We start from the raw sequence: 23605 nt of genomic DNA on the forward strand, positions 1-23605 counted from the left end.
ATGGAGGGGGAGAGTAGGAGAGGAAAGTGGTGATAGAAATGGAAAAAGGTGACCACTGATTGCCCTGCAACACCGTACATCTCAGTCCTATATCAAAAACAAGATCTCAGGCAATTAAACTGCTCATAGCGCCCTGTGGGGACACCAACGTGGCAATGACAGATAAGAGCGTGTTCACACAAGGCATGCTTGGAGCAGTTTGTTCAGTCTCGAGTCCTTTAGTTTGGTTCATTTGGAGGAGAGAGGATGATCACATTTAACCTTGGGCGGCCGTAAATAACTGCGGCAGGACAAGGATTAGGATTTGATAGCATTTTTATCGAATTTAAATCCCACATAGATTCTGCTTATCAAACCAGAATCCTTTTTGAAAACATTTCATCGATCCATCCATCAATATCTAGGTCTTGGACGTCAATGCAGAAGACCAAACAAGGTATCCAGGACGACCTTGTCCAAAGCTACGTCCTCCAGCTTTCCTGAGGGGTGGGGTGGGGGGGGGGGGGGGGTACTAAGGCATTCCCAGGCCACATGGGATACATAATCCCTCCAACATGTTCTGGGTCTGCCCTCGGGTTTCCTCCAGGTTCCCCCGACCAGAATACCTGCTTGGGAGGCGTCCTGGAGGCATACTGATCAGATTCGTGAGCCAACTTTTCTTTCAGAATTAAGGAGCAGCGATTCTAATCTGAACTGTTTCCAAATGGATGACCTACTTTCCAAACCATTAGTGGTTCTCTTTAGTTTTTAGGGATGCACCTCTGAGATATCTGCAAATGAATGCAGACACTTGCCTACAGATTACACGCAGTGCGGTACACAGATTTTATATTTGGGAAAAGGCAAACAGTGGTGTCAAATTAGTAACTGGTATATCTTTGAGTTGAGGTATCAGAAGCATCACTGCAGAATCTTTTTCTTTTATACGGTTTAAATTCTTTTAAGAAGGACCACAAAGAACAAAAGAATAATTGGATTATACTGTTACATATTACATGTTCACATTAATTTAACAGCAGTCTATCAAAGCAGAAGAATGGGTGACAAAACCTTGAGCTGAGTTTAGTTAAAGACTGACATTTTGAAAGCTTTGCCAGGAAAGATTATATAATATTTGCAGTTTTGTGCCCACCTGGCTGTCTGCATGGCTTAATGAATACAAATCTTTCAACTGATCCAATTTCATGTAACTGAATCTTACTGTAAACCAAACCAAGATGCCTCATCAAGGCGAAAAGTCACGTTTCGAGTTAGATACCACAGCAAGTAACCTGAGAATGCTGTTTTATGGGACAAGTGGTCAAACACTTTTGCCTCAGACAGTAAAGAAAACCAGGTTGTTCTCACAGCCTAAAATGCTCCAGCACAGGAAGTCCTCGTTAGTCTGTTACAGTCAAGTCAACCTATCTGTTGTCGTCAGCATCATGTCTCCTTCCTTTGCCCTCAGCAGCAGCGCCACCAGCCCCTCGGGCAAAAACCCTCCCTTCCCGGCCAGGTCCGGAGGCCAGACCCCCTCCACTCCTCCTGCCTCCTGGCTGTGGACTCCCCGACTGACCTACTTTCTCCACACCGTTACCGAGTCAAAGTCGAGGGAAAGTGCAGAAAAATCCCGGCAGTTTTATGGAGAAGTGAGGAGAGACGAATACGAGCACAGGAAGCACAGAAAGAAAACCTGCCCTTGAGGGGGCGAGACAGCCCAGGGTATTACTGAATCCTTTTCCCAAAGATAAGGATTAGCTTTGATCTGACATAAATGCTTTGTGGCTCAATATTCCCATACACCCAGTCTCTCTCTCTCTCTCTCTCTCTCTCTCTCTCTCTCTCTCTCTCTCTCTGACTGAAAAGCTTTTCCTCTTCTACTTTACATCAATTCTTCTTACTTTTCAGCGGTTAATTTCTTTCCTTTTCTTTTCCACAACTACCTTTTCACTCATTTTCTACATGTCGAGGACTACAATAACTCTGTACAATACCTAAAAAGAATTTGAAAACAGCCACATTGGCCACAGTGTACTCTGGTACATGAGGAAAGTAATTTTCGGCATCTTAAACAAGAATTTTGTGCTGTGCAACATCCAAACTCCAGAAATTATGTTGTAAATTATCGATTTTATTCAAAATGAGCAACATTCACATGCAATTCCCCACATCAATAACATTTTAAAGAGAGAAAAAGATAATTGTGCAAGAAAAGTTTTGCCCAGGTATTTGACAATGTGCATTACACTATTATTATAGTGTTATTATTGTCATTATTTTGTCGTTGACATGATCAAATTGCGTCGTTTATCCAACCAAAACCCAGGTTTTTTTTTGTTTAATATAATACCAGTGAATTTCTGGACTTTTTTCCCTACTTGAATTACTTAAAGGAATAATTGCATATCAAGATAGTTGCTAAACTGTCAAAATGTCAATCAATTTGTTAATTTGTTGATTTCCTGGAGCTTTAACCAAACCATGTCTGTATCATTATGCTGTCTGAGGATATCTAGAATTTTTCTGTCATTGCTGCTCCAGTACCACCTTGGTGTCGTAGTAGTAGTCGCTCTGATGGAGGAGATCATGTGAGGTAACAATGAAAGCACGCAGCGCCATTTCTCTCAGAATCTAAGGAAAATAAAAACTTGCTCTCGAGGATTGCTTGGAGGCCATGAAACAACAGCGAGGAGCCCGAGGAGCCACCATGGCTGCAACTTAACAATATGATTTATCGGTTCAACTGAGCTGTAACCAGGACAACCTGGCTTTCCAGAAAAAAAAGCTCAGTTTGTGACCCATTTTCTATCACACCTACATAGAAACACAACAACATACCCTCCTAAAAGGTCGGGGAGCAGCTTTAAACAACATTGTACTAAACAAGCTGGTTTGAGCTGAGCTTCCCCTTCAAAACAGGGGAACCATTCGGAGTAAAGTTTAGGGTTTGATTTAGCCTCTATCTGGTCTATTTTCGTAAAAGCGTGACCTTAATAGTGTTTTTGTGGCGTCATCGTGGGAGCAGGGTAGGACGTATGATTTAGTAATGATGCATGATGAGTGACCGAGCAGTAGCATCCACCACCCCAACATGCCTGTGGTCCACTGGGAGTAACCAAACAGAAAACACACACACACACACACACACACACACACACACACACACACACAGAGGACTGAACAGAAACACACACATTCCCTCAGGGCCTCCGCACACAATCAGCCAAGGAGAAAGCGCACTCGTCCTAGCAGACAGAAGTTAAAAATAACTGCCACAGTCAAAAGTACACACATGCACACACATACTGTATATACACAATATTCTCTCACACACACCCACACACCCACACCCACACCCACCCACACACACACACACACACACACACACACACACACACACACACACACACACACACACACACACACACACACACACACACACACACACACACACACCTCAGTATAATAAACTACCTGAAAGCAGTGGGGGAAGGTGGGCTGTGTGCAGCATGGAGGAAAAAACGTGTTAATCTGCAAACCCGGAGGTGTTGAACCAGTGAAATATCAGCAAGACGATGATGATGTAACTATTTGTTGAATGCATGTGGGTGCTGGTTCATTAAAGGACATGTGTTCAAACTGAGCAGGTGCAAAGCAGTTACCTGAAATGTACTGGGGGTTTTTTGAGGTGATATCAACTACAGAATAACTTCAGAATTTTAATACTAAAAATGATATATTTGGCATTATTTTGCTGTTTGTTTCATAAAAACTGAATGACCCCCTAAGTTTGGTTAGTTAAGCATTATGCCTGAGGTAAGATACAGTTGATATTTTACATTTAAACAAGCAAAATAAGCATTAATGTGTATACTTGACATTGGAAACAGTAGTTTGACAGAAAAACCAACATAATTCTATAATAGGGTCCACTAACTAGATGTCTTTAGAGAGATTTCAATCTCCGGATGTGGTGGAAAGCTTTGGAAAAAGCTGGTAAGTGGACCTTGAGTTTCGTCAAACTATCTATTACCTATCTATCTATAATTCTATAATCTAAATCTATAATAGAAAAATGACAGTAACAGTAAATATAACAGAATATAACCTCACTGGAAATCCAATGTTTATGAATAGTAACTGCAAAAATCAGGATTTAAACAAAATATACAGTCAGTTCTATGTGGAATATTTATTGCTGCAAATTACAAACACCGTATTCCTTCTTCCACGTCTACAAAGAACAAACAAGGATACTTATAGATCTGTAAAAAAATCCAATATCCACTTATAATATTGTTTATCACTATGTGTATTTGTGTGTTTCCCCCACTAACTTTGTCCAGAAGATCATTCATATTAATATGGATGACAACATATAAGTAATGATAATGATAAACTACCAAATGACAAATATGTAGAGGACATTAGTTTTTTATCATTATAACCAATGTGGTTTCTGTTCAGAACCGAAACCTGCTCTGAGATGGATTACAGGATAACAGGTCCCAGCATTAGTTTTATCCATCCACGTAATGATTGAGGTTTTAATTTCTTTTTCATTGCACATTTTATCCCCCTGCAGCCCAATGCCCTTGAAGAAATGACGAGCCTGGGTCCAGAGTCCAGAGGTTGGGCATTTGGATGCAGCCCCTGTCTGGTGATAATAAATTGGTCTTTGGCCCACTGCCGCGCATTCAACTAAATTTCATTCAAATCTGTTGGCAAGCCTTTGAGATATCCTAACTAACCACCAAACAGACACACAAATAAAAATGACAGAAAACCCTGTGGCAGCAGTAAAAAAATGTCTGGATTGATGCCCATATTCTCCGGTTTCTTTGTATTTATTGTGCAGCGTTAAACAGATGTGAGTCCATCAAAATTAAAGCTGTCGCTCAACTCTTCTCCAATATACCATCCTGTATTCCCCTATCTTTTCCTTCATCAGATATGAAACATCAGAGAAGCCGACAGGAGCACAACACATTTCCTATCACTTTCAAATATGGCAGGAACAATTAAAGCAAACTGCTCCATTTGGAGTCCGTCCATGCGATTTGTGGCACTCTGGCATCATATTTCTAATGAATTCCATTATGCTCCAATGGACATTCGCTCATTTAAAATGACAGATTTATGCATTGTGCCGTGACGCAGGTGTTGCATACGTTGAATTTATGCTAATTGCTTGTCACTATGCACTCTAAGGTATGACATTGATCTTAATATGCTTGTTTTTTATTTGTGATGAAAACATTTCAACAGTAAATAAAAGGCTACGGTGGTCAAAGAACAGTCGATTAATTACCGTATTTCAGCCAATGCAACATAAATGTACAAACATGTAACATCAAATGTGTTGTGTTGAATGTGGGCAGTGTGCTGAGGCAGCATTTGCATACAGTGGGTGTGCTGGTTTCCTCACCCACACATCAAGATGTTGGACGGGAGTCAACATCTCTTCCAGAATACATTTAACAGCTAAAGTAGTCATGCAGGAGCTGCTGAGACTAAAGGGCAACGGCAGCTCCTTCGCTGAGTGGCCGGCTGCTTTTTACGCTCCGAAGTCCGCCTGTGTGTGTGTGTGTCTGTGTGTGTTAATCCAGAACTCATCAATTAACTCAAACTGCAGCTCATTTTTCATATACGTTTAATGTTAACTGCACAGGCGAGAAGGACAGAGAACAGTCTGTCCTTGACGAAGGTTACAGCGTAAAGTAATGTGTGTCTGTGTGCTGATCTCACTTCTGCAAAAGAGCGGTTTGAGGATTATGTCTCAGTTTTAGGGTTACGGGTAGAGTTAAATTTAGGGAAATAGGGATTTGCATGCATATAGTTGTGGGTTAGAGGCTAAGTAAGGCAAGAAAATGATAGAGGTAGTCTAGTGACAACTGTAACCAATTTTAATTCATCTGAATTATGTTAACCTGAGTCAAATTTTCAAATAAAGATTCAACCAAATCTGCAGGTATGCTCTCCTGATTAGACCCTAATTAAAAACAACACGGTAGGTTGAGAAATTAGTCAACTTGTTTACTTCATACGCTCGTCGTAGGCGAGTAATTTATAGAAAATAGCCTGTAACATTAGCTAATAATGTGACATGACCTCTCCATCAGCCCAGATTGAGTGTCCAGAGGATGTTCTGAACCCTGTGAAACTGAATTTCTGAACAGTTGACACAGCAATCAGCTGGATAATAGTACTTTTAATCATTAAAGAGTAAAATCTTCTGCTGAAACCCATGTGTAGAGGTATTTTGTTATGTTGCTGATTGACATAAATTCTACATTTTGTGGTATAAATATGCATACAACAAAAGTTACCACACAGAAGCTTTTATAAACAGCCATGAATGTGCTTCTAGTGACCCAGCAGCAGCTGCTCCTGGATGGTTAGCTCGGGAGATAACAGGATTTAGGGCTTTAGCTACACTTAGACGCATGTATAATTTAGTTAGCTATGGGCTGTAGACATAGATAACATACCCTGAGGTGGACAGGGCAATGAGAGATGACCTCAACCTTACCCAACAGCTTTGGGATGAACGAGAATGCCAACTGTGAGCCAGACCTGATCATCCAACATCAGTGTTGGACCTCACTAATGCTCTTGTAGCTGAATGGGAGCAAATCCCTGCAGACAGGGAAACCAACATCTGGTGCAAACCAGAGGAGCGGAGGCTGCCCATGGTTTAGGAATGAGACTGTCAACTATCACATATGGGTGTTTGTTCCCGTGTCCACTTACGTTTGTCATTGGTTGTGTACGTTATCTGATAAAACTGAGTGCTTTTTAGCATATTGTTGTGTTTGAGTGTACTTGTCTATGCACCACCACCCATTATGACGTGTGATTCATTGTGTGTGTGTGTGTGTGTGTGTGTGCGTGTGTGTGTGTGTGTGTGTGTGGGCTCGGCACAGATGGAGCCCCTGATAGAGGCCTGTGCAGCCGACCACTGCAGGACACATTATGGCAATTTCCAGCTTGAGGAGCCAGTGAGCGTCAGAGCTGGCTGGAGCTGCTGGATGGGCTCGGCCCCACAGACCTGCCCGAGCGTGACTCTAACTCCTGCACCGCTGGGACGCCGCCCAACCGGAGGAGGCGAGCAGAGGACAGTGGTGTTCATCCAGTACATCTCTCCAGGTACTTGGTTTCATTCTCTAAAGCCAATATTTGACTACAGAAGACCTTTTCCTGACTTAACAACAAATTCACCAGGGGAAATAGAAAGCAGGGGCAGTGCTGATTGAATTACCTCTCCGGTCAGAGTGTCCTCAAGCACACATATCCCACAAAAAGAAACTTCCTTTACCAAAACAGAGACTATAAAAAGTTGACCAAGAATGCAGCGTCAGATTTATAGTCTTGTTTACTTATTGTTTGGTAAGATAAAGTCTTTAAGTAAGCTGCTTGTGGTTCGGCAACCGCAGCGTATTTTGTTAAAATGGGAAAAAAAAGGTTTCATAGTAAAACACATTCCTCAAAGTAAAATATCAGAATTGTTTGGTATTGTATTGGCTGCAATATTGATAACTGTCCCAGTTAAAGGGCTGAAAAGCTTCTTTCCTGTACAGTTCAATCGCCCACATTCATGTAATCTGACTGACTGAATTTGATATAAAAGCCTTTCACAAAATGTATTTTCACTGCCGCAAGTCAATCTGTAAATGCGCAAAACATTTAAGCACACTAGATTAAAAAAATTAGCACAAAACCAATCATATTACATAAAGCAGCTTTTAAAGGGTTATTAAAGCTTTTTACTCGGTCAGGCTTCCCAATGTTACAACTCATCAGTTGTCAACATGTTGAGGTATTTTCTGTGCAGCTATAATAGAGTTTCACAGAAGAAGGTCTAAACTATCGCCAGTCAATTCATCAAAGAGTGACTCTTTTCTAGAGCTTTCAACAACCATAAATGAAGAAATCAATCAAAGAGGAGGCACAGTAATCCATCCATCTTAATACCCCAGAATGCAACAAGGTTTGAGTTAGAGAGGTGACTCGCTCTGTCATGCTTTAACCTTCTCTACTGTTTGTTTTTTACATCCAGTTAAAGGTGGCCTGCAGTGTATGTGACCACTAGTAGTGCTCTGGAGCCATGTGGGTTTTATTTGTCCAGATGTCCATCAGTATATTGTAGCTGCATACAATTTAATTTGTGGTGCTAATATCATTGAAAAATTCCATCCATCCATACAGCCATCCATAAAAAATCCAAATGAGGCTATTTATTCAATATAAAGTACTGAGTTTCTGCAGGGTTTGCCAGATTGAATTTATGACCACATGCTGTAGGATGCAATTTAATACCTGTTTCACGGACAAAGTATGAAAGTATGATGGAAAACCAGAAGGACCAATATCACCTTGAATTATTATATCACTTTTTTTTCAGTACTTCCCAGCAGTACAATAATCCCTAATGATATAATTAATTAAATTATATGCAGGTCCAACCTGGACATGGCAGAAAATGGATGGATTACACACATTACACACGCCATTTAAAAATGATGAATTCCTTTTAGGTTTTAGCTAAAATTGACACTTGCCCATTATGAGAGGATGAGCTTCCCAGCTGCCGTAGATAACAACAGTGACAGTGTTTGTAACAAAGGAGCGCTTATGGTGCCTGAAACTCCACAAAAAAAGGACTGAACAATCGCAACAATCACACATATTAAGATGTTTGTATACCTTGTGCGGCCCTTTTTGTGTTTTAAGACTTTGCAAGATCTGCACATACCCTGTCACAGTCTGTGGATTATCCAGAGTAACCCAGACATTGTTTCTAGAAAGAGTTTAAATGTATTTTTCAACACAAACCGAATTTCATTCACCTCCATTTTATTGGGGTGGAGGCAGAAAATCCTGGGCAGATGAAACCAAACTTTTCTGCATGGCTAGAGATCAGAAGAGGACATAAATATGTTTTTAGAATTTGGGTGGCTTTACCCCTTTAAACGAGGTAATGCTCCGTATTTTGGGAAATGCTCATTTAGTGAGTATGGTTAAGCTAGCACAGATCCAATAATAAATAGAAGCTTTGAGAATTTGCCTTTATTTATATGCAATACGGTCACATCTATTATTAAGAAACCAACCCAATGAAAATTTAATCGCAATAATGCCAGCTGTGATTGGTTTTGACGCTCTGTCATGAAAACTGGAGGAAAGAGTGGAGTTGACTGAAGTAGGAAGGCATTTTCAATTCTCTTTGCTGATTCATAAAGTGATGAAATACAAAATCCTGACCTAATAAAGCTGTCCTATATATACACACTGCAACGCTTACTTGTGTCTAAATTCACTAGATTTCTATTAGGAAATATATATTCTCTATTTTCCATCTTTAAAGTAGCACTATACATTTTTACTTATGTGTGTGTGTGAACTCACATACCTGTATGCATGTGAGTGACAGGCTGTCGGCATATCGCTGTCGCTCCTACACTATCCCATCAATCTGTCAGCGAGGTCACGCAGAGTCCAAAAACTCTCATCAGCAAAACAAATCACCGGCCCTCTCCGCTCTTTGATGAAAGGCATCTCTACACTGAGAAATTGTGCAATTTTCAAAGCAGATGAAAGAGGTGAATGCCGTGATTTTCACCCGCCGGAGGCCTGATCTCCATCTGCAGATTCAAATAAAGATCCTGGAGACCTGAGATAAAGAGAAGCACCGCAGCTCTGCCCAAACATCAAACGACACTGACAGTTTTAATTAAGCTAATCAGCGAACGACGCTGCTTACGGAACCCGTGTAAATGAGGATTATTTAAAAATGATCAACTGTAGGACAACGGTGTCAACATTTTCTATCCAGTTTCACAATAAAAGATTGCTTCCTGAGAAGTTAACCAATTTCAAAAACAAAGATGGCTCCCTTGAAAACATTTCATAAGTGAGAGTGGTCTTTAGATGAGTCATAACTTTAACTGTAGGCAATAATGTGCTTTTTTCCTCTCATGCCAGAAATCATTTTGTCAGAGCAGGTCTCATTTCTTCAAATGGAGTATATCTCGCTGTGGAATGAAACACTTTGATTCACTTATTAAATAGAAGAGTTCACCACGGAGAGGGTGATAAAATTTACTGCTAAGGACAGGCCTCGGGGCTGTTTCTCCAGAGGAGATGGCTCTAAGAAGACATTTTGAAAATCACAGACTTTTATGGAAAACAGCTTGTGCAGCAAAATGCGTTTTCTCCGAGGTTTGTCCGCTCTGCCGAATCTGGGTGGGCGTCTGGGTTTGTGCTTTTTAAGTCTGATAGGAGGCGGTAAATAAGAATCATTCCCGGGCGAGGCGGTACCTGAGAAGACAGGTTTTAACATTGTGCAGCTTTTTGCAGCTGCTCGAGTCTATCCAGCACGGTGCGACGCAGCAGGCAGCGAACGCACCCCAACCCCTGTTCCTCCAGCTGAGTATGAGATCATTCGCACATCAACGAGCAGCACAGCAGGAGTGTGTGTGTGTGTGTGTGTGTGTGTGTGTGTGTGTGTGTCTGTTTGTTTGTAGCATTTCCACTGCACAATCATAAAAAGACCCAGCTTGAGTTTCTAAGAAGCTCAGTAAACGTTCGGGGGGAAAAGAAATAATAAGAAACACTTTCAGTAGATGCTCAAAAACCGGCCGATTAGACATTCATCACACGTACTGCTCTCCTGCTCAACCTGCACATCATTCGCAGTTACGGCAACGCTGCGAGCTAACACTTTAAAGAGTCTCTCAGTCAATTTGAACCCGCAGACTGGAGATCTAGCATGTTGCTAGGAGACAGATGTCGTCACATCGCTACTGTTCTGTCAAAATCTCGCTCCGAGGTTTTCGGGGGGGACCAGAGGTGGTAGAAGTGATGTGGCGGCGCGGTACATTTTTAGAGCTGCCCTCAAACTGTTTCACCTTTCACCATTAACGCCTCAATGTCTTTCGCTGGTGATCTGACATGTTAATTATGGGCAAAGCCAAACGTGAGGCGGGCGACATCATCTTACTCCACAAAGCAAATCTCGCCCACACACATCTGTGTTTTTCAGGAGGAAAACTAAAAAGGCAAGCAGAACCAGAAACAAGCCCGGGGAAACCATGGATAGGCCTCCTTCAGGGAATTTTTTTGATAAACTACCTATTTTGGTGTCTTTTAACGCTTTCTGACAACTTTATTTTATTTAAAGTCTTAAATATTTTCATGTAAACATCAGCTTCCCACTGTCCTTCGAGCTCCCAGTCCGGGAACAGTCAGCAAATGGGACCTATAACTAGCTAGTGGCAGCAGCTGGTACAGTTGTATGGTTGTATAGATATATAGATATATAGATATACAACCGTGCAACCGTAAGTAAGACTACAGGAGAAAAGGTCGATGTTGCAACAAAGCGCTGCTCCTGAAGGGATTTTGTTTTTCTGCGGATATCCGACTAATGAAACTAACGATTCAGTCGATTATTAGGGGGCAGCCCGACTATATTTTACATTTTATTGATCAAATAATGAACTGATTAATCAAGGAAGCAACTGGATGATTAATCAATTCTGAAAATAATCGTTAGCTGCAGCACTGAACTAGCCCCCAGCTGCAGACATCACGGACGTATACCTGTCATTTTCTCCTTAAAATCTTGTCCAAAACATTATTATATTCCTTCAAATGTTAATATTATAACACGTCTCTCCACTAAGAGGCACATGATTGCGTCTGTTTTCATGCAGTAGTGAGTTCAACCTTCATGCCTTAATTCCCTCCCTGATATAAGTCATATTTAAAAAGGTGGATTATTTTCTCTCTTCCCATTAGCTCCGATCCGGTCGAAACCTCATTAAACCTGATGCTTAACAGCTACTTTCCATTTAATGCAATTAAGTTTGAAAATGCGAGTTAAATTCCTGAATAACAAGTACCACAACAAAGCCGCTGGTAGATGCGTGCTGCTGCCAGGCAATACAAAGACTTACTATCAAACAATCACATTTAAAACAAGTTCTTGGGAACGCACTGGAGCAGCCACAATATGCACTGGCAGTCTGTCCTCTATCACAGACAGTCTGTGTGTTCAGTAATCCATACTGTGTAAACAGTCTGCCTGCAGTCATTAAAGGGACACGGGAATCAGCAGAGAGAGCAAACAATTAGCCTGCTTACTCTTCAATCTGAGATCAGCCATATAAAGAGGATGTAAGCAGTCTTTATCGGAGCACACTGGACTGACACAACAGATTAATACGGCCAGTCGAGGCTCAATCTGAGGGTGTAAAAGACGTCTTTCTGCCGTTTAATTCAATTACGTTTAATTATGGTGCAATAAGTTTATAAAACACTGACTCCTCATGCTTCCAAATGTTTGATTTCTTTACTTTTTCTTTCAATACGACAACATCCACGTACGTCTGTTAAAACAGTGAAGGAAATGTGTGCTGCTTTGACACTCACTCAGGGGCTCTCTGTTTGGCATCAACATCAACAACAACAACAACAGGTTGTTTTTCCTCCAGTTTCTCATGGAAACATGTAATCTGATTTCCAGCTCCTCTAGTTTTACTTCTTTAGCCGGCAAAATATATAATAGAGAATTTTAACCATACTGCTCACCTATAAATAATTATCAGAGAATATAAGACTGACGCTGACATTTAAGATGTGTTTATCAGACACATACAGAAAGAAAGTAAATAAGCTTATTTTCGAAAAGTATAAAAACACTTTGGTTAAAGTTAAACTGATCAAGATCAAGCAGCAAACTGGCTCAAATGGAAATCTCAAAATGTCCTTCTGAATTCATTTTTCAGACAATCATTAGTATTATTATTACACAACCCCTAATTATCAATGACATTGCTCCACAGACTGTACCATAACTATCAATCAGTGGTTCTCCTTGTCTCTTTTAGTTGCACAATGTGCCAGTTTAGCTCTCCTTCCAGAAAACTTTCAATGAAATGAAATACTTTTTTTTACTATAATCCTAAATCCTTTGAGTACAAACCAATTAAGCATATTTAATCCCTCTATTTAAAGCACAAATTGAAATCCCAAAAACAAGAAAAACTTGTGGAAACGGCAGTATAGATAGCAGAAATCATGAAGTAACAGCTGTAGTGTCCCTGAAAGAACAACCTCAAACAGGCTGTTATATAAAAAGGAGAACATGAATGGCTAACTGGCAACGTTGATGATAAAAGCCTGGAAGAACGAAGGTAAAGGAAGTATTTGGAGTCATTTCTGTATGTGCTGTAAACTGCAGAGCCAAGGAGTGAGGTTGCCGGCTGCCGGGCCACCTGCTACTACAGTTCTGAGTTTGAGAAATGGCCGTGATGTCTTCCATCGGCTATTTTCACACCCTCCCTCCCCCTCTCCCCCTCTCTCCCTCGCTCCCTGTTCATCTCTTTTAGTGAGACAGACAGCGCCGAGGCTGAGGACGCATTTGACGCTCAGCCAAGGAGAGAAATATTTCACCGAGACCGATGTCAGCGTGGACACCTCCAGCTGGCGAAAACACAAATGGGTCGATACACTGATTGGCGTGTAGCTGCCGAGTCACAGGTCAGGTCCTCCCCCTCTGACGGACTGAGACAAATCCATCAGGAAGGACCACATACTGATACTATATAGGTGCTGGCTGGGGAGCCTCACACCCATTTACATTCCTCACTTCTGCTGGGATCAGCACAAGATGGAAAACGAGTGAATTAACGTCTGCTTTTAAGAGTAAAAGGTGAATGGATTCGTCAGTCCAACAATATTTGCTTGAGAGTGAATTATTTAAGTGGTTCCGAACCTTTTTCCTCCTTTTTTTTTCTCCTATCATTCTATCATTTAGTAAACTGACTAAGTGACATATTTTATGGTTATTTTCTTATTTTTGAACTCAGTAACTGCAGGAAGTTTGTGTAAAACATGTGATTTAGATGATTTTTGAGCAGATTTTTTTCATGTTTAGGCAACTTTTTATACAATTCTCTGTCTGTATTATGTATTTTTTTTAATATTTTTAACAATCATACAGACTAAATAAAATGCTTTCTTGCCATATTCACTGTTTTTGATGTCACTGATGCTTGATCATTGTTCTATTAGACAATTTACTACCAAATGCTGAGATATAGGCCATTTCGTTGTTAATTGTTTGAATCAGATATATTTGAACTAATAATAGCTACAATATTTAATAAAAACAATTCGTAATGATCAACAGTGTATAATCTTTATCTGGCACTGTACTGCAGTACTATCCATACTGTTATCATGTGGGGCTGCAGCCAACTATTGTTTCCATTATTGGCCATTTTAATCTGTTTATTATTTTTTGGATTCATTGTTTAGTCTATAAAAATACCTGCCAGCATTCCAGTTTTTCTAGGGTTTCTCCCATAATTCAAGGCCAAACTCACATCAGTTTCACGGCCCTCAAACTGATGTATGAATACTCTCATACAAGGATTGTATGTTTGTCTGACGTCACCCAAGATGCCAGATCGTCTAAGAAACATAATGTTGTCAAAACGTCTGGGCAGGATGGCGTTTCACCTAAAAAAATCTAAATACACCTGGCAGATTTGGACTGAACAGTTTCCTTTTATATCTGCAAGTCATCAGGTGTGTCCGTGCCTTTTGTCAACCCTGTAAAGTTCACATTTACACCACCAGCCCCACTGTATTGTTATACAATGTCAGAAAGTCCTGAGTGACTCCTTCAAATTGTTTGTTTTGTCTAATCAACAGTGAAAAACATGAAGATATTCAATTTACAGTAACTGCAAACAGAGGAAAGCAGCAAATCTTCACTTTTGTGAAGCTGGAATGCATATTTGTGGCACTTTGCTTCAAATAAATAACAAAAAATACTTGAATTACTAGAAATAATGCCACATTGAGGTCAAACCTGTAGCTAAAAGTTATTCTCAGTTCAGTTATGACTGGAAAATGAGGGAATACTGAAGAATTATGGTCCGTTTTTTTAAAGACATGTTTAACTGTGCTCATATTGAGGCTAAGCAGGGATGATGAATTATTGCCAGAGTTCATTCAACACTTTTTAGAGTGACAGATCTGGACTACTAACCCTGTTGGATGGAGTACCGCTGCACGATACTCAAATTAGGTTGTCACAGCATCAAGTCTTTTTCAAATTCAGGATTAATAATACTTAGAACTCTAAACGAACCAATCATAATATTCCCACAAAATCCTTCAAATCTGAACCCAGGAAAGCTACAATTCCAGCCTACAGTCCAGGACTCTCACTTTTATAAAAAAAAAGATTGCTCATGCATGGGCTGCAGTTATTGCGTGCGTTTTAATTCGTTTAACGTTTCAAAATAAACTGGAGCGGAAATTATCTCACGCAACTTTAGTGAAACAGGCCCCAGATGTCAACTGTTCATAGTGTAAATAATCCAGACAAAAAAAGAGAGAAAGGAAATGAATTCAAATGAACAGTTGTCTGTAGGCGTTGTAGTTCAGTTGATAAGCAGGTCGGCCATCGCTACAGACTGGTGGTTGAATCCCATCCTCCTCCTCCTCCTCCTCCTCCTCCTCCTCCTCCACGTGTCCTCGAGCAGAGACTGAGCTGCTCCAGGTGTGTGTGTTTAGGAGAAGTCCCTCTGGATAAAAAAAGTGCCTGAATCTCATTCATAATCTAACAATAAAGAACTCACATCAGCAGTGTAAGCCAACCAAATCTTAATGCAAAAGTTTTCCACAAAAAGTTCAGACCCAACATAAGGAGCTGTAGGTGTGATTATTCTCACCATATGCTCTCAGTCTCTACACAAACAAAAAACACACCAACACAGCCTTAAAGCCTCTGCTCTTTCTCCAGAGGAAAGTGAAGTGAAAACACCGGGGTGGTTTGGAAACAAGAGCCCAGTCCTTGCTGATGTATGGGGACTCTAAAGCAGCTTTGAGCTCAATTCTCTGTGGAGGAACCTTGGCTTGCTAATTCCCACTTTTAAAAGGACAGCCTTCGATAGTTTCTCTTGCAGTCATTCTCCAGAAAATGTCCCCAGATGTTGCCAAATAAATAGGCTTTGATATTCCTACATGTCTTATCCCTGGCTGGCAAGCTCGCAGTCTTTAAAAAGGGAGCGTGGCGTTGGTGCGTCTGACAGCTGAGCGGGACCCTGTGATGCCGGTAACGACATGAGGGATGACAACAGAAGCTCCGACATCAAAGCCCTGCAGCACTGACACACACACACACACACGCATATGCATATTTGCAGCAGATTACCGAGGCCAGTTATTCATCAGTTCTTCCACGAGCCGGGTTACAAGTCGGAACACGCATACACACACAGCGCAGCTCCGAAATGACTCCCGCAGCTCATTTGTATACGAAGAAGAAAAAAAAGAGTGCGCCTCTCAGCATCCTATCGACACTCACTTAAGATAATGGGGCCTGTTGGGTTGGATATAGATTGGAGAATGAATCTGAGAGCTTCTGTAGACGGTGGATGGGCAGGCGAGGCAGATAAAAGGGCTTTCGAAAAAGGGACTCTACAGTACCCGTTGGTGGCAATTTGTCAGGATTAAAGCTGGATGGTGTGGGTTTGTATATGTGTGTGTGTGTGTGTGTGTGTGTGTGTGCGTGCAGTTGTCGCAGCGTCAGGTGTTGTTCATTAGCCCGAGGTTGACAGGGAATCAGAGCGCTGATCTGTGAGCACGCAGAGGTCATCTGAGGCTGCGGTTTCATCCTCTGCATCCTCTGCAGCACGTCTCCAGCAGCATTGTTTTCTATATCAATTAATATGTTGATTTTAATGAATTAACCATTTGTCTTATACACAAAAATGGGTCCAACCAGCAGTCTAAAACCCCCAAATATCCAATTCCATGATATATAACACAGAAAAGGAGCAAACAATCGACTGATGATCGATTATTAAAGTTGAGGTCAACTAATTATCTGTTAATAGATTAACTCAATAGTTTAAACAATTGAGTAATCATTTCTGCATTAGTCTCATGTAGTGCAGTTAGATATGTTGCTATCATCTAGTCTTAAAGGGTCAGTTTTAATTACCGAAACAATTAGACGATCAATCAATTAGTTGATGGACAGCAAACAACTTTCATTAACTGATTTTCTGGTGTGAAGATTTGCTGCTTTTCTCTGTTGTATATGATTGTACCTTTGTTTTTGAAAACATTTGAAGATGTCACCTTTAGTTCTCTGAGTTTGTGATGGACATTTACAGACTAAACCCCAAAATAACTACAATAAAATGTCACAAGAACAACATTTAAGAAGCTAAACAGCAGCTGTTCTTTTCAGAGTCTGAATCCTGCTTACTGCTTCAATCACAGACCTTTCAAAAGATTCAAATAGATCCGGTGTTGTGCTCATTCACGACATCCAGACCAGTGGAGAAAAAAAACTGAGCCGATAGGGGATTTGAAAGATGTTGGCGTCATCTAACCTGTGCCAGAGCCAGAAAAACGGCAAACCCCGACAAGCTTGGATAAGGTCAACACAGCCATGTGGGTTGTCATAGCTCGACTTACTGGAATACCAACTTTTATATCGACATATTCTGTTAAAATTGACACTACAGCTCGTGAGTGGACTGATAAAGACGTCAATTAACAGCCAATATGAGAACAATGTTAGACTGCAGTCGACCGGAGGAAGAGGTTCACACAAACAGCATTGTTATGGGTTTAGTGTGAGCAGGACCGTGGGTGGAAGAAAGAAATAAAGAACAGACCTGGAGAGCCTCATGTGATCGTCTCTACCTCCACATCAGCTGAACAACGGTGCCCTCCGACCTGCACAGACATCAAACACACACCATCACTGACAAACCTGTGATTACCTCCCTCTCCATCTCCAATGCTACTCTCTCGTCTCCCTCTTTGAACCTCTGCACACATTCACTCACATGTTGCAAGATACAAGAGCCCTGCAGCGGAGAGAACAAGAAGGAAAAAAGACAAATGTCAAACATAAAAACGCACAGACGCACATACTGTACACAGCGGACACGCCTGACCTTCAGCAGAGTCTCCTGAGGCCAAACATGTGACAGCCTACCTGTGTTCAAGCAGAGATCCCCGACGGCCTTCCGCTCATTCTTTCAAGCTACCTCTAATGAAATTGGTTCAGCTTCACAATACTCCCTTTCTGAGCCGATTCTGCCACTGGACGGGGCCGATCGAAAAGCCGCAGGTAAAAAAAAACAGAAAGCAATTGGTTTCCACAAAGCTGTCAGACCTTCAGCTGACAGAGAGCTGTTATGGTAGTGGTCAACAACACACAGCCGACATTAAAGAAACATCTAAACCTCAGTACAGACAGAGGACATGCTGTCCTTCCTGCCCGCTGGGGTTAGGAAACATGTTGATATTATGCAAATAGATTTCCTTCAGTTTTTAAACCAGTAGTTTCCTCTTTACACGCTGTGACACATGAAGCCATTGTGTCAGATGAATTCATTACTGGAGCTGTCAGAGGAAGCTCATTAAAAGACCAAAGGGGAATCACCACATCTGAGTGTTAAAGCCACTGAGGAAGAGCTGAAAGGTTCACAAATCTGATCACAGTCAAGGAATCTGCACCAAGCTTAATGGAGTTAAAGGACGCAGTTAAAGACAACTACTGATAAAATGATCCATCAGGTAGTCGTTGGCAAGAATTTGGATAATTAATTTAACATGCAAGCATTTGTGGGTAATCATTTCTCAGGTTCCAGCTTTTCTAATGAGAGGTTTCACTTCTTTTTGCTGTTTGCGGTTTTTGGACCAGACAAAAGACATCTGATGACGTCACATTAAGATCTGGAAACCTGATTTAATCTATTAACTGATAAATAATTCAACAGGTTAATCTATAAAATAATCCTTAGTTGAACCGCTACTGCAACATTTTAGTATGTTGCTCTTAGATTCATGATAGAATATTACATTGCTAAACTTGAATAACATACTAAATGTATGTTATTGTGTATATTGCTCGGGAATCAATTATAAGCCTTCAAACTCATATCTCGTATTCTAGAAAATACAAGGTCAATGAATTATCTACATAATGAGCTTTATTTACCAATTTCCCCTCTTCTGATGAGTGTCTTGGTGCTGACTTTGACAACCACGGTTCCATGAAGTACACATTAATGCTTAAAGAGGGTTACGTTTGGTGTCGTGTCGGCTTTACTGACAGCTGTCTCCGTCTATCACCCTCAGTCCTGGTGGTTGCCACTCGCTCAGCTTTAGTTCAGCCAAATTTTGAATTTCTGCCTGAAGCGGCTGACAAAATGAGTGTAAACTTCAGAAAGTCCTCACTGAGGTCTCAAGGCGACGCCACGGATACGGCATCGATATTTGTCCGCAGTCGATGTTACAAAGCTGTTTAAGTGTATTATTTGTATGAAGCAGCCTTTTTACATCCTTACAATCTTGGCTTGTGCAGACTTTAATAAATAATCTCTCACAGCTGCCAAAGAAATAACAGACTTGAAAGTGTTTTGGTTTCGCTGCATCTTTCCATCACATTTACACATCACACTCTGTTCTCTGACAGCAGCACAGGTGTGGATGGACTCTGGTGAGTGAAACGATGCTACAGTAACACCTGGTGTAGCATTTTGCACGGTAACCTAAATGTTAATGACTTGAGCAGTTGGTGGGCAAATTGACAGGATAACAAGCTCTGATGAGGCCCGCGGAGTTAATCAATGCCAGTGACATCCGATGAGATGGTCGTAAAGGACCAGACAAAGACACAGTCAATGGGAGGAAACGAGGATCCAGAGCACAGTCAATGAAGAGCACAATGCAAACTCAGCAAGTGAGAGCCGCACAGCCTCCGGCATCAGGGGGAAAAGAATCCAGTTTTACAGGGTCAATGTCGAACGAATACACCAACTCCCCTGTGCAAAAACAACAAAACTCTAGTGCTCTTCAAATGCAAGCAGATGGGAGAGCAGTTTCACAGCAGGAGCGTCGGTGTGCTACAGAGGTCATAAATCAGCCGCTTGGCATCGTGTGTCTACAGTCAGGCAGCAGAGTCAGACTCCGGGCGTGTTTCAATCAACAGGCCAACAGACACGCTGACAGCACCAGACGCACAAAACCGAAGCCGCCCAAGGACTACGACCGGCTCGACTGAGGGACGAGAGAACGGAAAGAACGACATATATCAAACTTTTAAAAAGGGGAGGACGGAGACAAAACCGTGAATGAACTTCTAAAAAGAGAAACGACATATGCAAATCCAGCCTTCGAGTCTGGGGGTTTGGGTCATATGCCTCCAGAGCTCATAATCATGGCAGCTTTAACATGCTGTCACACATACAGTACAGTACAAAGGCCCATGAATATTCTCTTTGTCTCTATCAGTCCCCTCCAAACGCCCTTTGCTCCCTCATTCTGAACTCTGCCGCCTCAAAGCTGTGTGGTCACATCTGATCAAAGAGAAAGAGGATTACTGACTTGGCCGTCAATTGGTGAAGTTCAAAGTTCATTTTTGACCTTGGCTGACAAAACAATCTCTCCACAAGGTCCATTTAGAAGTTCTGCAGCTTTCAACTGGCTCAATATTGGCTTTAAAACTGAGATTGAAAATAAACCCGACCATTTGTCCCAGTGCTGATCGGAAGTCATTAAAGTGTTCAGAAATAAGGAACTTTCATAATAAAGGCAACAAACCAGGAAGATGTGATCAAGAGCTCCAGAACAACTACTAAATGGACCTTGTGGTGAGATTGTTCTTGTCAGTAATTGGTGAAATTTACATCATCCTCAAAATTAGACTTACTGCACTAGAGGAGTGTCAACAATATGTTTGTAATTTAGAAAACAATGTGGCTGTTACAGTACATAGTTTATCCACCAAAGAGTAGTGATAAGTTCAAATCTTGTTCATACTGATTAAAAAAAACAGATTTAAGCGAACTTTACCAAAGATATACAAACAAAAATAGGCTAACACATCATTGTCAGATATGGAATCAGGCTCTAACAACAAAAGGAAGAAGAATCTGACTTTAAAATAGCCGATCTGGACCTTTCCGTTCATAGCACATGACCTTCATCAGCAGATTTCAGTAACTTTGTACCCAACAAGAAGTAGCCTGATTACCGGGTCAATGTTTGTTTTTTATAGCTAGGATATCTAGTTAGCAGTGCAGAGGTGAAGATGACGTCATAATTCTTAATGATCCACCGTAGAAAGCTCTGATTGTAAAATGGCCATTGATGGGCCAGGAGGCCAACACTAGGAATACTTGAAATGATTTGGAGAAGTGAGCAGAGATTTAGATGCCTGAAAAAGTCCCAAAAATGCTCAGCCAAAATGTTAATTCAACTATGGACATTTCCATGACAACTGAGCAAACGGTTTTATTTTATTTACTCATTTTACGAGATATAATTGCTTAAAAACCAAGCAACACTAATGGTTTAACATTGGATGGAGTGCTAACTCGCTGAGACCTTTTCCTGTGGGTGAACATGCCCAAACAGACACCAAATTTAATTCCAACACACAGAGCAAATCTACAAATCTGTCTCAATTAGTGAAGGCTGGAACCATCTTTCGTTCTGCAGTGCCAGTTTGGGATTTAGTTTGATCTAATGGGCATAATTATACATGAAAAGCCTGCCTAGTCCGGTATTAAATAAACAGAGCGACAGCCAATCATTTTGAGGCCAAGTGTGGACATCCGTAGATGCAATCCCATAAAATCCTGCCTCTGGGATTGCAAATATAGCAAGTGCACTGGCGGCCAAAAGAAAGATGTGCTCAACTCCTCCAACAGATCAAGAAAAACAAGCCAATGCCACTTACAGATTGTGTGATTACCAAACCTGCAACTCCACCCGGCCCCCCGGTTTAACCACTGTTCTCTACCTGTGAATTTTTGGCAACAAAGCTAAAAAAAATTATTTATTTTCCAAGAAAAGTGGGGAGGGAAGCGAGGAGAGTGTTTGTTTGATCTGACAGCCAGCTCCTGCTTTCGCTCAGGCCACCCGAGGAGTGGACAGATTATCATCGGCTGTCTGGGAGGAAGCAGAGCTGCAGGATCAGTCCGCAACCCACCGAGGTCAGGCCTCTGGATGCAGATAAAGCTTTCCTTCTTTATCAAACGCCTCGTGGAGAAAACCAATCCCAAAAGCAGCAGTGTGGCGCTGCGGAGCCGTCAGACTTAATGCTGCAAAGTGGTTAAATTATAAGAAAGGGCACCTTAGAAAAATTATGCTTTTTCTTGAAATAAGCAAATCGCTTTGGTAAGAATTGTAAATTACATGGTTATAATCCAACACTTTCAAAAATGAAATCAAGTTCATTTTCCAAAAAGCTGTATTTCTGATCTTCACATACTGGCAGCTCCAGACTCTAGTGAGAGGTAACTTTTGAGAAACATCAATCCCCAGAAATCCAGCAAGGTGACATCAAGTAAAAGCGAACACAGCACGCTCGTGTTTGCTGTCCCATCCAAACTCTGAGGCTTTAAACCAAAAGGAAACCCCCAGGAAGCGCAGGGGCAACACATCTGACGCTGGATGAGTCCAGCCTTCTCTGGACGGAGACGCTCACAACTCTCTAATTCCAATTCGTCCTTTCCTGTGAGCAAGGATGCAGTCATAACACATGCCAGAGTTTCATTTTGGAGGGAATCCATGTCGAGGGACTGAATGACACACTCACAGTGCAACCTCGTTATGTGACTGTCTCTGATAAACTGGCTGCACGTCCGGATTAAAAAAGTAAATAAGATTTCCTGCCACCAGATATTAGCATCCAATTTACATGTGGTATTATTATTATTATACAAGTAAGCAGTGGACTTGAATTTGGGTTGATTCTGGTGCCCCCTGTGGACAAATGTGGTAGTGTTTCTACCACCTCATTTTATTGATTTTAAGTAGAATATCAACCCAGTAGCAGGGATTGAGAATAACTATACGGAAACAGCCATAATCATCGTTTTGCTTATATTTTAATATGCAAAATAGGTGGGTAGAGATGTTAGAGTTGTCAAAGAGTTAGAGGGAGTTGCTGTTTTTTTCAGTTTTATATCACTATAAAGTGAATATCTTTACCTTAATGGATGTTTTATCACTATTTGTTGCTAATTATTAGAACAAGTGACACAATAATTAGTCGAGAAAATAATTGGGAGTTTAATCAGTATCATTAGTTGCAGCCCTAAATGAGAGCCAGTGGTGAAGATTGCTAGTCCAATCTGTGTTTTCTGTACAGAGCTGAAGCCAGGGGGCAATTAGCATAGCTTAGCATAAAGCCTGGAAGCAGGATGAGAGGATGAAATGAGATCCGTACCACTTTCATATCTGTGTGCGAAATATGGAGCTGGAGCCAGGAGTTCATTAGCTTAGCATAATGACTAGAAACGGGGGGAAACACCTAGCCTGGCTCTATTCAAGTTCAAAAATACACCCACCAACACATCTAAAGCTCACTAATTAACAGGTTGTAATTATCTATCTATGTAGCTACTTGCCTCCTGGCTCCAGCTCCATAATTAGCCAACTATCAATCTTCTCAAAAACAAATATTTTCCAAAATGTCAAGCTCTGATTTTTTTCTTTTTTTTTTATCCAGACACATGTTAATACCAGGTATAAATAGGGGGTCTCCATTTTGGCTCAAAATTCAGGAGTC

At 41.2% G+C, this 23605-nt stretch overlaps 1 protein-coding gene across 3 annotated transcripts in view; it reads right to left on the reverse strand.

The window, feature by feature from the left end:
* rnf152 (ring finger protein 152) overlaps positions 1-23605 on the reverse strand; it is a 49836-nt gene that overhangs the window by 7038 nt on the left and 19193 nt on the right. Inside the window, exons 2-3 of one of the 3 annotated variants that reach the window (XM_051410779.1) lie at positions 17865-17885; positions 17691-17751 (exon numbers count right to left, since the gene is read on the reverse strand). The exons of 1 other annotated variant lie outside the window; for it this stretch is intronic. The gene's annotated coding sequence lies outside the window, so the exon portion shown is untranslated. The remainder of the gene's footprint in view (positions 1-17690; positions 17752-17864; positions 17886-23605) is intronic. One more of the 3 variants, XM_051410777.1, reaches the window with a different exon arrangement.

Source organism: Dicentrarchus labrax, unplaced genomic scaffold (assembly GCF_905237075.1).
Source record: "Dicentrarchus labrax unplaced genomic scaffold, dlabrax2021, whole genome shotgun sequence".
Taxonomy (NCBI): domain Eukaryota; kingdom Metazoa; phylum Chordata; class Actinopteri; family Moronidae; genus Dicentrarchus; species Dicentrarchus labrax.